This window comes from Apostichopus japonicus, chromosome 19 (assembly GCF_037975245.1).
Source record: "Apostichopus japonicus isolate 1M-3 chromosome 19, ASM3797524v1, whole genome shotgun sequence".
In the NCBI taxonomy this organism is placed as follows: domain Eukaryota; kingdom Metazoa; phylum Echinodermata; class Holothuroidea; order Aspidochirotida; family Stichopodidae; genus Apostichopus; species Apostichopus japonicus.
This window is the reverse complement of record NC_092579.1, coordinates 3,827,930-3,840,280: the sequence shown is the minus strand read 5'-3', so window position 1 is coordinate 3,840,280 and position 12,351 is coordinate 3,827,930. Positions and strand designations below refer to the sequence as shown.

The 12,351-nt window shown below is 39.1% G+C and overlaps 1 protein-coding gene across 1 annotated transcript in view; it reads left to right on the top strand.

Annotated features, from left to right (window-relative positions):
* Positions 1–12,351, top strand: part of LOC139960273 (uncharacterized) — a 42,508-nt gene that overhangs the window by 19,323 nt on the left and 10,834 nt on the right. Inside the window, exon 11 of the mRNA XM_071958525.1 lies at positions 2,910–2,989. The gene's annotated coding sequence lies outside the window, so the exon portion shown is untranslated. The remainder of the gene's footprint in view (positions 1–2,909; positions 2,990–12,351) is intronic.

Genomic DNA, 12,351 nt, shown 5'->3' with positions numbered 1-12,351 from the left:
GTTGTGGCACGTTGAGTTCAAGATCCCTATGGTTTTGGTGAGATCAAAGGTCATTGGGGTCACTAGGGGCCATATTGTGAAAACCTTGAAGACACGATATCACAAAGACATGAGATATGTCATAAGTTTTGTGGAGTTGTGACTTTTGTAAATTGTGCTCCCTATAGGCCCAATAGCCGTCAGTATTAGACACCAAATTTAAATAAGAAACGCAGGCCTAGCCTATGGTCTAGCCGAAAATCTAGGTGTAAACTTTAAAACTAGGGCTAGACCCTAGCGGAGGTCATTTGGGCCCATAGAAATTGCACTATGAAGAATGCTGAAACAGTGTATTACCGTGTGTTTAAGCAGTGAAGCCTTGATAAAAGTGAGGGCGCTTTGCGTTGTACACATACACACACACACACACACACACACATATATATATATATATATATATATATATATATATATATATATATATATATATATATATATATATATATATATATATATACATTGCGCGTTACACTTTCAATTGGACTTTATTTTACACGTTTTTTCGAAAGAGTAGATGTACCTTTCACAACATAAACATGTTATAGCGACCATGGTGGTAAGTTCTATACTCCTGACGTAAGAACCAATTTTGAAAACCTTTTTTATCGCCTCTAATAACTTGAGCAAGTGGATTGTTTTATGTAAGTTCAAATGTCTAAAAAGTGTCATTTCCGGTATCTGAGAAGTACGTGGCAAACATTTTTCTTGCTTGTATTATTTCAGTTCTCCACTCAGTGTGCCATAGTTATCCCGGGAAAATGCCGTGAAAAAGCAACACACAGCAAATTACAGTGTTGGGAATATGTTGCAAACTGACTAGAGGATGTGTTTGAATATTTGTCCAATTCTAGATATGTTAATGGACTGAAATATTATAGGTTGAAATATGACCTAGGCTAACCTAAGTTAGACCAAAGGCAAGGCTACGTTCAGAGGCCTAAGTTGGGCTAAGCCTATTTGCCTTGTATTGAATTGTTAGTGATCATAAGCCCAGGACATCATAATCGTCAACCCAAGTTATTCTGGCATGTGGATCTATCGTCAGATTTTTTAGTAAAATGAGGTGGTGATATTCTTTGTCATTAGGCTTTAGTCATATCACAACAAATAGGACAGCAGTAGCCGGTCTATGCGCCAAGGCTAACTATATCCAGAGTCCAGTTAGTAACAATACAGCAGCTGAGCAGACGACATTAGTAAAGTCATTAGATTCCTATGTAATCGCTTCTACTACCGCTTCCTAAAAATTACCTGTGAAACTGCAGTCCACTGCCAAATTTTGGATGATTTTGGCATCCAAATGCGGCACACGATATATATATATCCATTTCGAGTGATTTATGCCAACTATGTCACCTTAGTTATGTCAAAGATGTGATTGTATTACGCGCCGGTACTTTCTTGCCGTACAAGCAAAGCGCCACCAGTTGGATGAGTGGCTTCCGTTGACGCATGATGTCATTTTCCCTACTTCAATTTCTATGTTTAGGCCTAGTTGAGGCCCAACTTTCATACTATACTCAGTTCTCTAAATAAGCCTTAGAATAGTGTGGTGCCACGGGGCAAGGGAGACGATATCCGTTGCGGCTACACGTTGTAGGTGGTTGTTGACCAAAATGAAAGGCGACTCATCAATTTCTGTTTAGTAGTGTATTCTGCTTTCAGTAGGCTCTCCTACCAGAAAAGCCTGCACCAAATATGCTCTCCTACCAAAAAAGGCTCTATGTAAGAAAAAGAAGAAGAGTACACCTTTGGACTCGGATCAAGAACTAGGAATAAAATACGATAATAATTACCGACTTGAAACTGTAACTCAAACATGACTTCAAACACATAGCATCCCTTTAATGCTAAACCAAAACATATGCCCGAAATGAGAGTTACCCTATTGAAACGATAATTGTAAATGATTTGTCCCCTTTAAGATTGTTTAATCAAATTTAAATATGTAGTAGACAATCCCTTTAACGTGACAAACTATGTACCTTAATTCATTCAGATAAATCGCATCATCACTTTTAAGTTAGTGGCTTACAGTAAATTTATATGGCATCCCAAATATACTGGTATCCTGAACGAAATAGTAACTTTAAGCAATGTATTAATTATTTCTCTTCAAGTAAATCTAGCATTGTGGTAAATATTTATACCTACAATTTACAGTGAGACTACCCCTTTAACGCACATTGGTGTCATATCTCCAATAGAAATGATACCAGTCCTTTGTAACACTCCATATAAGATAGGATTGCTCCTTGTAATGTATCTACCAACTGTAAAACAGGCTGTTCCTTTATTATTAACACACAACAGCAACAAGTTAGTACTGTCCCTTTAACTTGGTTGCTCGAAATCATTACATTACCTAGTGTACATTCAGGGAGACTGTCACTTAAATGTCAATACTTAATATTTAGTACGACCTTCCCTTTAAGATAATTAAAACAGTTTTAATATGCATTTATTGTTGTTAGCGGTAAACAATAGAATAACTATGGAAACCATGCGACCATAATAAAGAAAGTATAATCTCAATTACTGAAATGTTGATGACATTAGTAGTTACCTAAATTATTTCTGGATAATCAACATGTATAATCAACTCTGGAAAACAGATTATTAGTCCCTAACGATGATCCTATAAATTAAGCATAACATCCCCTTTAAACCTGTCCAAAAAAGAACATCATGTCATACTTGATGGCAATGAATGAGCCTGCAAAATTCATGCAACTAAATTAACACTAGAACTGCTCCCTTAATGTTGTAACAACAATATTAACAGCAGTTGGTGAACACAGTAAAACAGTTAACAGAACAGTCCCAAATACAGTTTGAGTAAGAGAGAATTATGTATTCTATCATTTCAGATTTAAAGGGTGTGAAGACTCGCAAAAAGAGAAACGTCTATTGTCGGTAATCTGACCTAGTCATAAATGCATATATTCAGGTAAGTCTCACACCATAGGCTCGGAACAAAGAACTGACCAATAGAATTCCTAACAAAATAACTTCAAAAGCCCGTCCATATAAGAGTATTAAAATTTGACACTTGTCTTCGGCTATCGGTCGATGGCAAGAGACAGAACAAAGGAACAATCACCTCTCAAGGACCAAAACATACCCTCGCACAAATCACTGGTCACAAGTGTGATAATAGGGAGCAACGGTGACGGAGCGTCCATACAGTCAGGGGGAGAATCCCCCCCCCCCTCCCTGACGGACTCAAATGGACTGCTGGCGCCCTTTTCAGCTCTTTACCACTTTTTACTTATTCACGATTCTTGACTTTTTTTATTGCGCTCTCATCAACATATTGACATTTGTCACCTTTTTTTTGGGGTGTAATTTGGCGATGACACCTATTTATTCTTCGTTTACCTGCAAATTAGCCAGGCCCGGAAAGGGTCATTTCCGGCGATCTAGGGAGTATCTTTACTCAAAAAGAATTATGCCGCTGAGCGCCAACCTTTGGTGGCGCTCCGCTTAGATAGTCTCGAAAGCGTCCCTACAGACCATCCTCGCCCCTCCTGACCAATACCCCTAGCTTCGCCACAGGTGAGCAACTAAAAAATTGCCCACTTAAAACATTATTCATTGAAAAGATAGAAAGTATTGCAAAAGGACACTGAATTTTGGAAACAAACCAGAAAATATGCCAAAATCACTGGAAAGATTGAAGCACTACACTAGTTTGTGCCCAAGAACACCTGAGTGAACGACGGACAGGAAAAGTAACTCATACCCCTGGTCTATAAATATCTGCTACAACTACTCAATCTCAATGGACAGATGAATTAACAAAGAGAACACTGTTTGACATATAGGGTTGTTGGCATGGGCTAAGTTAAAGGGGTACTATCAAAATTTCACTTTATCAAATGTCCCCCCCCCCCAATTAATGTCATCGCCTCGAAAGACTTTTAATTAAAGCAACTAACAAGAAATCATCCCCAAAAAACAAGTTTTGCAACAAGTCATCTGGATCTTCTGGACGGTAGAATGTCGGAATTGCTAACCGCAGTGTCAGTTCGATTTGGATTAAATAACCAATATGGTATAGCAAGTACCCCCATCATCAAACTGTTCTTCAGCAGAATCATCACTGTCTGAAATACCTTCAAAGTCTGGTAAATCAGGCAAGTTTGGTAAGTCCGATAAGTCAGTTTCTCTCGTCTCGTTTCCTTTTATGTCAACTTCAGTTTTGTCTTTAGAATCTGTAATGACACCTTTGCGAGGATCTTCGATCCAAAGTTTGCGATTAACTGTCTGAGTAGGTCCTCCTAGAATAGGTTTGATTTGATAAACATCATTTTCATCATTGATGTGTACAACAACAAAAGGTTCTCGGAAATATTTATCCTCTAACTTATGTCTGTCTGTGAAGGCACAGCGCTTGAGAAGTACTCTGCTGCCAATTGCCAAAGGAAGACTCATTGGTAATACGTCATTTCTCTTCTTACTCGCTTGCAAACTCGCCTCCATTTTTTTTTGGAGCAATTTTGTGGGCCTCCTGAAGGGCTGTTGCTTAACTTGCTACAAACTCTTCTTCCCATTCCTGTTTGGTGATCACCAGTGGCGGAGCGTACATACAGTCAGGGGCGGATCCCCCCCCCCCCCCCGACGGACTCAAATGGACTGCTGGCGCCCTTTTCAGCTTTTTACCACTTTTTACTTAATCGCGATTATAGACTTTTTTATTGCGCTCTCATCTAACTATTGACATTTGTCACATTTTGTTGGCGATGATACCTATTTATTCTTCGTTTATCTGCAAATTAGCAAGGCCCGGATGGGTCATTTCCGGCGATCTCGGGAGTTAGTTTAGTAGGAAAAAAGATCAGGAGGGACACTTAAGTCCCCATCAAGGACCCTATAGAGAGAGGGAAAAAAACTGAAGACACAAACACTCAGACCCGATTACAATGCGTAAAGTGTATCTTAACTAAAAAAAATCTTACGCTCCGCGCCAACCTGTACGTGGTGGCATCCCGCTTAGATAAAGTCGAAAGCGCCCTTACAGACAATTCCTCGCCCCCTCTGACCAATACCCCTAGCTCCGCCACTGGTGTTCACCAAAAGTTGATCAATTGTAGTGTATGGCTCACGTCCAAACAAAAGCTTGTATGGGGTCATGCCTGTGCCACAGTGAGGGGTTGAGTTGTATAAGAATGCAAGATGGTTTAACAATTCTGGCCATTTACGACGTTGTCCTGGTTCGATGGATCTGATCATTCCGCAAAGAGTACGGTTAAACCTCTCAGTTTGTCCATTTCCCTGAGTGTGATACGGTGTGGTGTGCGACTTAGCCACATCATATGCTTGCATAGTTCACGGATGAGGAAACTCGAAATTACGACCTTGGTCTGAATGGATTCGTAGAGGTGCACCATATTGAGACAACCAATTATCTCGAAGCTTCTTAGTTACTTCAACCGCCATCTGATTCCTGCAGGGAATTGCCGGAGAAAATTTGGTAAACGCATCTGTCACCACAAGGACATCTTCAAAGCCGCCTTTACCTTTGTCTAGCTTTAGAAAATCGATTGCCACTAACTCCAATGGTCTGAAAGCCAACAAATGTCTTTGGGGAGCTCGAACTTGAGGAGAATGAGTCTAAGTGGTAACACATGTGAAACAATTTTTCACATGAGATTTGACATCATTGTGGAGACCTGGCCAGAAACATAGTGTCTGCAAAATGCCGTTAGTCCTGTTGATACCCTGATTGCCCCACTCATCATGTGCCATTTGAAGAAGCTGTTTTCGAGGTTCATGGGGCACCAATAGATGGGATATCCCAGAATGCTTGTCCATCACCTGACCATACGGAACTCCTTGAAACTCACGGAACTTCGAGTATTCTTTCATACAGCCTTTCACCTCAGATGTACAAGGATCCAAGTTGTAACCTGCCGTCCATCCTGATTGCAAATACCTCCACACAACACCAAGAGCATCATCTTTCTTCTGAATGGTAGCTAGTTGTTCATACGAGTATGAGAGAAATACACATGGGGATAGAGTCGACTCAGTCTGAACTGAAGAAACCGGCTCTCTGACAATATCAACTGGTAGTAGGCTGCAGACATCACCATGCTCATCATTTGCAGGAGAACTATCTTCATTACCAGGGTATCTACTTAATGCATCTGCACATTGGTTTGATTTTCTAGGGCGGTAACGAATGTCCAGATCAAATGCTGCAAGCTGGGCCACCCACCTCTGTTCTGTTGCACCAAGTTTGGCTGTTATAGGGTTGTTGGCATCAACATTTCACTTTATCGCAGTTATTGAATAAATTTAACATGGCGTTCCATACGGACATCGGCCTAAATATAAAACATTTATAATGCGATGACTCGATTTCGTTAGCGATCGTAAGTATCTGGGGAAATGGAAATATTTTCACTCCACGATATTTTTTTATATTGAATTTTTTTCCGTCTCATTTATTCACGATTATTAAACATTTAGGTGATACATCGATTATATTTAGAGTTCTGATAACAACATAGGTATGTCATCTGAATGATACAAAGGAATTATTAACATAATGTGAAAATTGATTCTGAATTTAGTTTTTCTTCTTTTCCACTTATACCGAAATATATGTATACATATCCAGAAAAACATAGATGATAAAGCAGAGGTTAAGTCGAGAGTCGCAAAGTTCATTGATTGAATGAGAAAACAAGTCCTTAATGCCAATATTTTCTACGAGCAGAGCTAGTAGAGTTTCGCTTTGAGGCAATGTACTCCTCGACGATAATAATGAATTTCATTTTATAGAAGCATTGTAGCAGTCAAGCTTAACATTGTTTTGTTTACAATTGAAGATAAAGTATTTGATGTGAAGGATAAAAAAATTCAATCGGTCGTAACTTGTTACCAGTTTACCGAAGAAAAGATCTTTTTTTGAGCAGATAAACTGTCCACCAAAAAAATGTCTGTTCGCAATCATCTAAAAGGAAAATAGACGTCACATAACAGGACCAGAATAAATGTTCAATAGTTTCCTCTTTAATATTGCAAAATGTACAGAGTGGAGAAGCCTCTATTTTCATTAAATTTAAAAGCCGATTGGTTCCTAAGATGCGGTGTACTGAATTGGAAATATTGTATTTTTGCTTCAAAAAGCGTACGGGAAGGCACCTTAAATATCAATAACCAATCGTCTTGTGAGAAGTCAAAGGTAACGCTCCATGTACAGTAGAGCAGGCTTTTGGCGGGAGTGAAATATAGTCTATAAGGCGAGGATAGACTCCTTGTGACAATTTAGAAATGCTAGACATAAGATTGACAAGGTGATCTTGCTGTTCCTCGACACCGTTTTCTAAACTGACAGAATCTTTCCAACTTCTAGGAATTGCAAAAATGATCCTATGAAAACAAGTAAAAGGATACCTTAATATCTTAAATTTGCTTAGAAAAGCATTAAGGACAATGGCTTCCCATCTGGCAAAAATATATCCTTAACAAACAGTAAACCGGCAACGTGAAGTTTTTTGTCATAAACAATGGTATTATCAATTCTAATAAAATGATTATTCCAAAGGATTTGATCACCAAAGTGATCCGAAGGATTCTTAAAGGTAACTTTACTCCAAGCCATGCAAATTTGCTTAATGAAGATTTTTTTGATACAGGAAATATTCTCGACATGAAAATTACATTTGAAAAGCAACTCTTTACCGAACGGCGAAAAAGAGGAATGAAAAAAGAGCTTCCAATATCCAGTGTTGGCATTATTACAATAACGCTTGACCCATGAGGTTTTAAGAGCTTCCACAAAGCTGTGAACATGTATTATTTTTAAACCTCCCTTTTCAATTGGGTTATACATAGTAAGTCTCTTAACTTTGCCAGGATTCCCGTTTCAAATGAAGTCAAAAATATTGCTTTGGATTTTATTAATAAAGTCTCTTGGGGGTCTAGGCAGAACCTGAAAAAGGAAAACGAGTTGGCTAATTGCAAAAGACTTCACTATTGTGTTTCTGCCAATAGGTGTGAGATCACGCCCATTCCAAACTCTAAGCTGGTGTATCAGCCTAGATAGCTCCTGCTCATAGTTTAAGCGAAAGAGATCGTTACAATTGTGAGTGAAGTTGATACCGAGATACCTAATAGGAGAGTTAGTAATCAAAATATTGAATTCACTGACATGAGATGGGTTATTTGAAATCAGAAAGGACCCATCAGGAGAAGAAACTGGGATTTGCTGAGATTAATTTTGAGACCTGATGCTAGTCGAAAATTCTCTAAGGTATTCAGCACCTTAACAGTGCTGTTGCGGGTACCGTCTAAAATAAAGTGGTGCCGTCGGCATACTGCAGTACTTTAATATCCCGCCCAAAAATGTTTATCCCCTTGACCGTGTTGTCACAAATAATTTTTCTAGCTAAAATATCTGCACATAGAATAAAGAGGTACGGGCTAAGGGGACAACCTTGCCTTAATCCTCTCTGAATAGGGAAGAAACCGGTCAAATGACCATTATTTAGAACACAGGAAGAAATACCAGTGTAGAGTGTTTTGATCCAACGACGAAAACTGTTCCCGAATTTGAAATAAATAAGAGTGTGGTCAATAAAATCGCAATCGATACAATCAAAGGCTTTTTCAAAATCAATAAAGAACAAAAGACCCGGAATGTTATTTGTGGTAGTGTGATCGATTAGGTCAAGCACAAAACGAATGTTTTCCCCAATAAACTTATTTTTGATAAAACCAGTCTGGTTATCCCCAACAGTTTTGTCGACGACCCGTTTTAACCGGTTAGCTAATGCTTTTGCTCCTGTCTTGTAGTCAGGAGACTAATAGGGCTATAGTTAGCTTTAACATTATGGTCCTTATCCGGTTTAGGAATTAGAGTAATGACCCCTCTATTTTGCTCACAGGATAATGAATGATGATCAAAACCAAACCAACGCAAGACCGTCGCAAGAACTGGGGTCCGATTCCTCAGAAACTAAATTCACAAACTATTTAGTGTTTTTTTTTTTCACCAGCCTCAACCCAACGAGCTCTCGACCGAACAATAATGCCATAAAGCTTGTCATGATAAAAACCATTTGATTTATTAGGGCATTATCTAAAGTTTGACGAATGGCATCAGGGTGGTTTTCATACAACTCTCTTTCCAGGTTGGAGATACTGCGTAAAATTTCGATTTCGCTTTTACGTGTACTTTTAGCTTTTTGTTTGGCAAAATGAATAGTTTTGGAGCGAATGACATATTTGAGGTTCTCCCACTTTGCGGAAGGGTTTAGAGAACGTGTGTTGCGAGTAACAGTAGCAACTAGATTTTGGATTAGGTCGTCATACGCAGAATCAGCTAAAAGAGAGTTGTTAAACTTCCAATACCCTGGACCTCTATTGTCTTCATGAATTTGAATCGATAAAACCACCATAGAGTGGTCAGATTGAAGAGGAGGCTGAAATTCAATGTTGACGATTTCACCAACAAGACTACGAGATATAAGGACAAAATCTAATCTGCAATGAATATCGGCAATGTTAGAATGCCAGCTGAAATCTTTTAAGAGAGGGTTTGTCTCTCTCCAGATATCTAAAGTTTGTTCTAGGGTCACCACCGAGTTTATCAATGTCAAGATTAACTATAAAGTTGAAATCCTCACCCCAAATGATAGTATTAGTATTGAACGAATTTTAGTTACGAGAAACGTCATTGTAGAAAGCAGGATTATCTTGGTTAGGGCCATAGGTACAGACAATGGTAAAGAGCCGATGATTGTAGTAAAAGTCAACAATAATGAGTCTACTATGCTGGCTAGTATGCATTTTAACAATGTCAACAGAAAGATTGGAGTTAAAAAGAATAGCGACCCCCTTACTTTAAGCAGTACCATGAGAAAAATGGTTTTCCCTCCCCACTCATTAGTCCAGAAGCGCTCCACCTCAGGGGTACTGTGCGTTTCCTGGACAAGAAATATATTTAAAAGATGGCGATGAAAATATGTAAATTGTTGCCTACGTTTTTAACTCTGCCTTAAGCCCCTGACAATACAGAAGCAAATCTTAAGATCAGCTATGGCCATGAAATATCAATATATGAGTCGAAATGTGAAATACATTCTCTGCATGCAGTTGTACTTACGACGAAAAACAGAATTGAGATGGAAATAAAGTCCACAAAAACACAAAGAAAATCCAAAATAACTGTTAAAAAAGAAGCAACGTGTCTGGGATCCACTTGGGTAAACAAAACTCCCGTCGATGGCCAATTGTGGGGATCCATTCCAATGTTGAAAAAAAATGTTGCTGGACAGCAGGAATGGTAAATTAATTGTAGAACAGATTGGAGACATTACATGGTAGATGGTGAAGTATTTCAGGGGCTGCCAGGAGATACATCAATCAAATTTCTACGGTTTTCCATTGCTACCTCTCCAGTGGCCCCCGAGAATCTTAGTCTGACTCAATTGCGATAGAGGTGTTATACTATTGGCCCCCATTTTCTCTTTTCACTTAGGTCAGCTTGGGTGAGGTCGTCTATAATGTAGTGATTTCGATTAGCAAGAGCCTGCTAGGCAGATCTGAGGATTCCTATTTTGTCCTGGTAGAAGGATACTTTAACCAGTAGATGTCTGTCCCTCCCTGGTATGGCTTTACCTTCTCGATGTGCCCGTTCAATTTTGCATGACTTGACTCCTACTTCCTCGAAAACCTTACATGGTAGGCTTGGTAGCTATATCAACGCAGTCTTCTTTAGGTGATGTTTTTATGCCGACGATTCTGATGTTGTTCCTTATAGAGAAACATTCCTGCTTGTTTAACAGGGTGGCATGGATGGTTTGGGTTTCTTCTAGGTGTGTACTTTTGTCAAGCGAGCTACACTGTCTCTTTAAGTTTAGTTTAGTTTAGTAGAAAAAAAGTATCAGGAGGGACACTTAAGTCCCCATCAAGGACCCTATAAAGAGAGGAAAAAAACTGAAGACACAAACACTCAGACCCGATTACAATGCTTAAAGTGCTTGTCCAAAGCATTCTTAAACCCATTGACACTACTTGCAAGTACAACTTTCTCAGGCAAACCATTCCACTCATTCACAACCCTATTAGAAAAAAATTTATGCCGAATATTAATCCTACTATGCGACTTTTGGAGTTTTAGACAATGACCTCTAGAACAACTACTGTTAGCAAACATGAAAAAGTCGGTAAAGGATAAATTGTCGAAACCATACACAATCTTGAAAACCTGAATCAAGTCCCCATGTAACCTCCTAAGCTCCAGTGTGGTGAGATTCAACAGTTGTAACCGCCTATAATAAGGAACCCTCTTTAAGGAACTAATCATCCTAGTAGCCCTCCTCTGGACCTTTTCAAGTACTTCCTTATCCTTAGCAAAATAAGGGTTCCAAGCCTGCACAGCATACTCCAGATGAGGCCTAACCAACTGCTTATAAAGCCTAACTACGATGTCCTCTTTCAGAAAACTGAAGTTCCTCTTGATCATACCTAAAACCCTATTACCTCTTTTAGCAGCTTCAAGACAATGTTTAGAAGTTTGCAGAGATGAGTCAATGTAGATACCCTATAGGTCTCTTTCAACAGAGACCTCCTGTAACTCCACACCATTAAGATTGTATGTAAACCTTTGGTTACTACTACCAATGTGCATTACCTTACATTTATCAATATTAAAAAGCATTTGCCACCCCTGAGACCAGGAAAAAATCTTATCCAAATCCGCTTGAAATTTATCAGAATCGCTTTTGGAAAAGACCTCAGAATACAATTTGGTGTCATCAGCAAACTTCTTAGCTGTACACAAAATATCTCCGTCGATGTCATTTATATAGGCAACAAACAACAATTGGATCTAATACAGACCCTTGTGGAACCCCACTAGTAACGTTCTGCCAAGAAGGAGCACAGCCTTTAATTACCACCCTCTGTTCCCTATTACCAAGCCAATTCCCGATCCAAGACAGTAAATTCCCTATGATACCCATGCTCTTCAGCCTAAGTAAAAGATACTGGTGGGGAACTTTATCAAAGGCCTTCTGGAAATCCAGGAACACAACATCTACAGACCTCTGCCTATTTAGTGAGCTTGTTACATCTTCCATAAACTCAAGGTTATTAGTGAGACAAGACCTTTTTTGACAAAAGCCATGTTGAGACTCTTTGATCAAAGACTGACTGCTGAAGTGACAGACCATAGACTTTTTAACAATAGACTCCATGACCTTACAGACTACACTAGTGAGACTAACGGGCCTATAATTACAGGGCTTAGACTTATCACCCTTCTTGAAAAGTGGGGTAATATTAGCACATCTC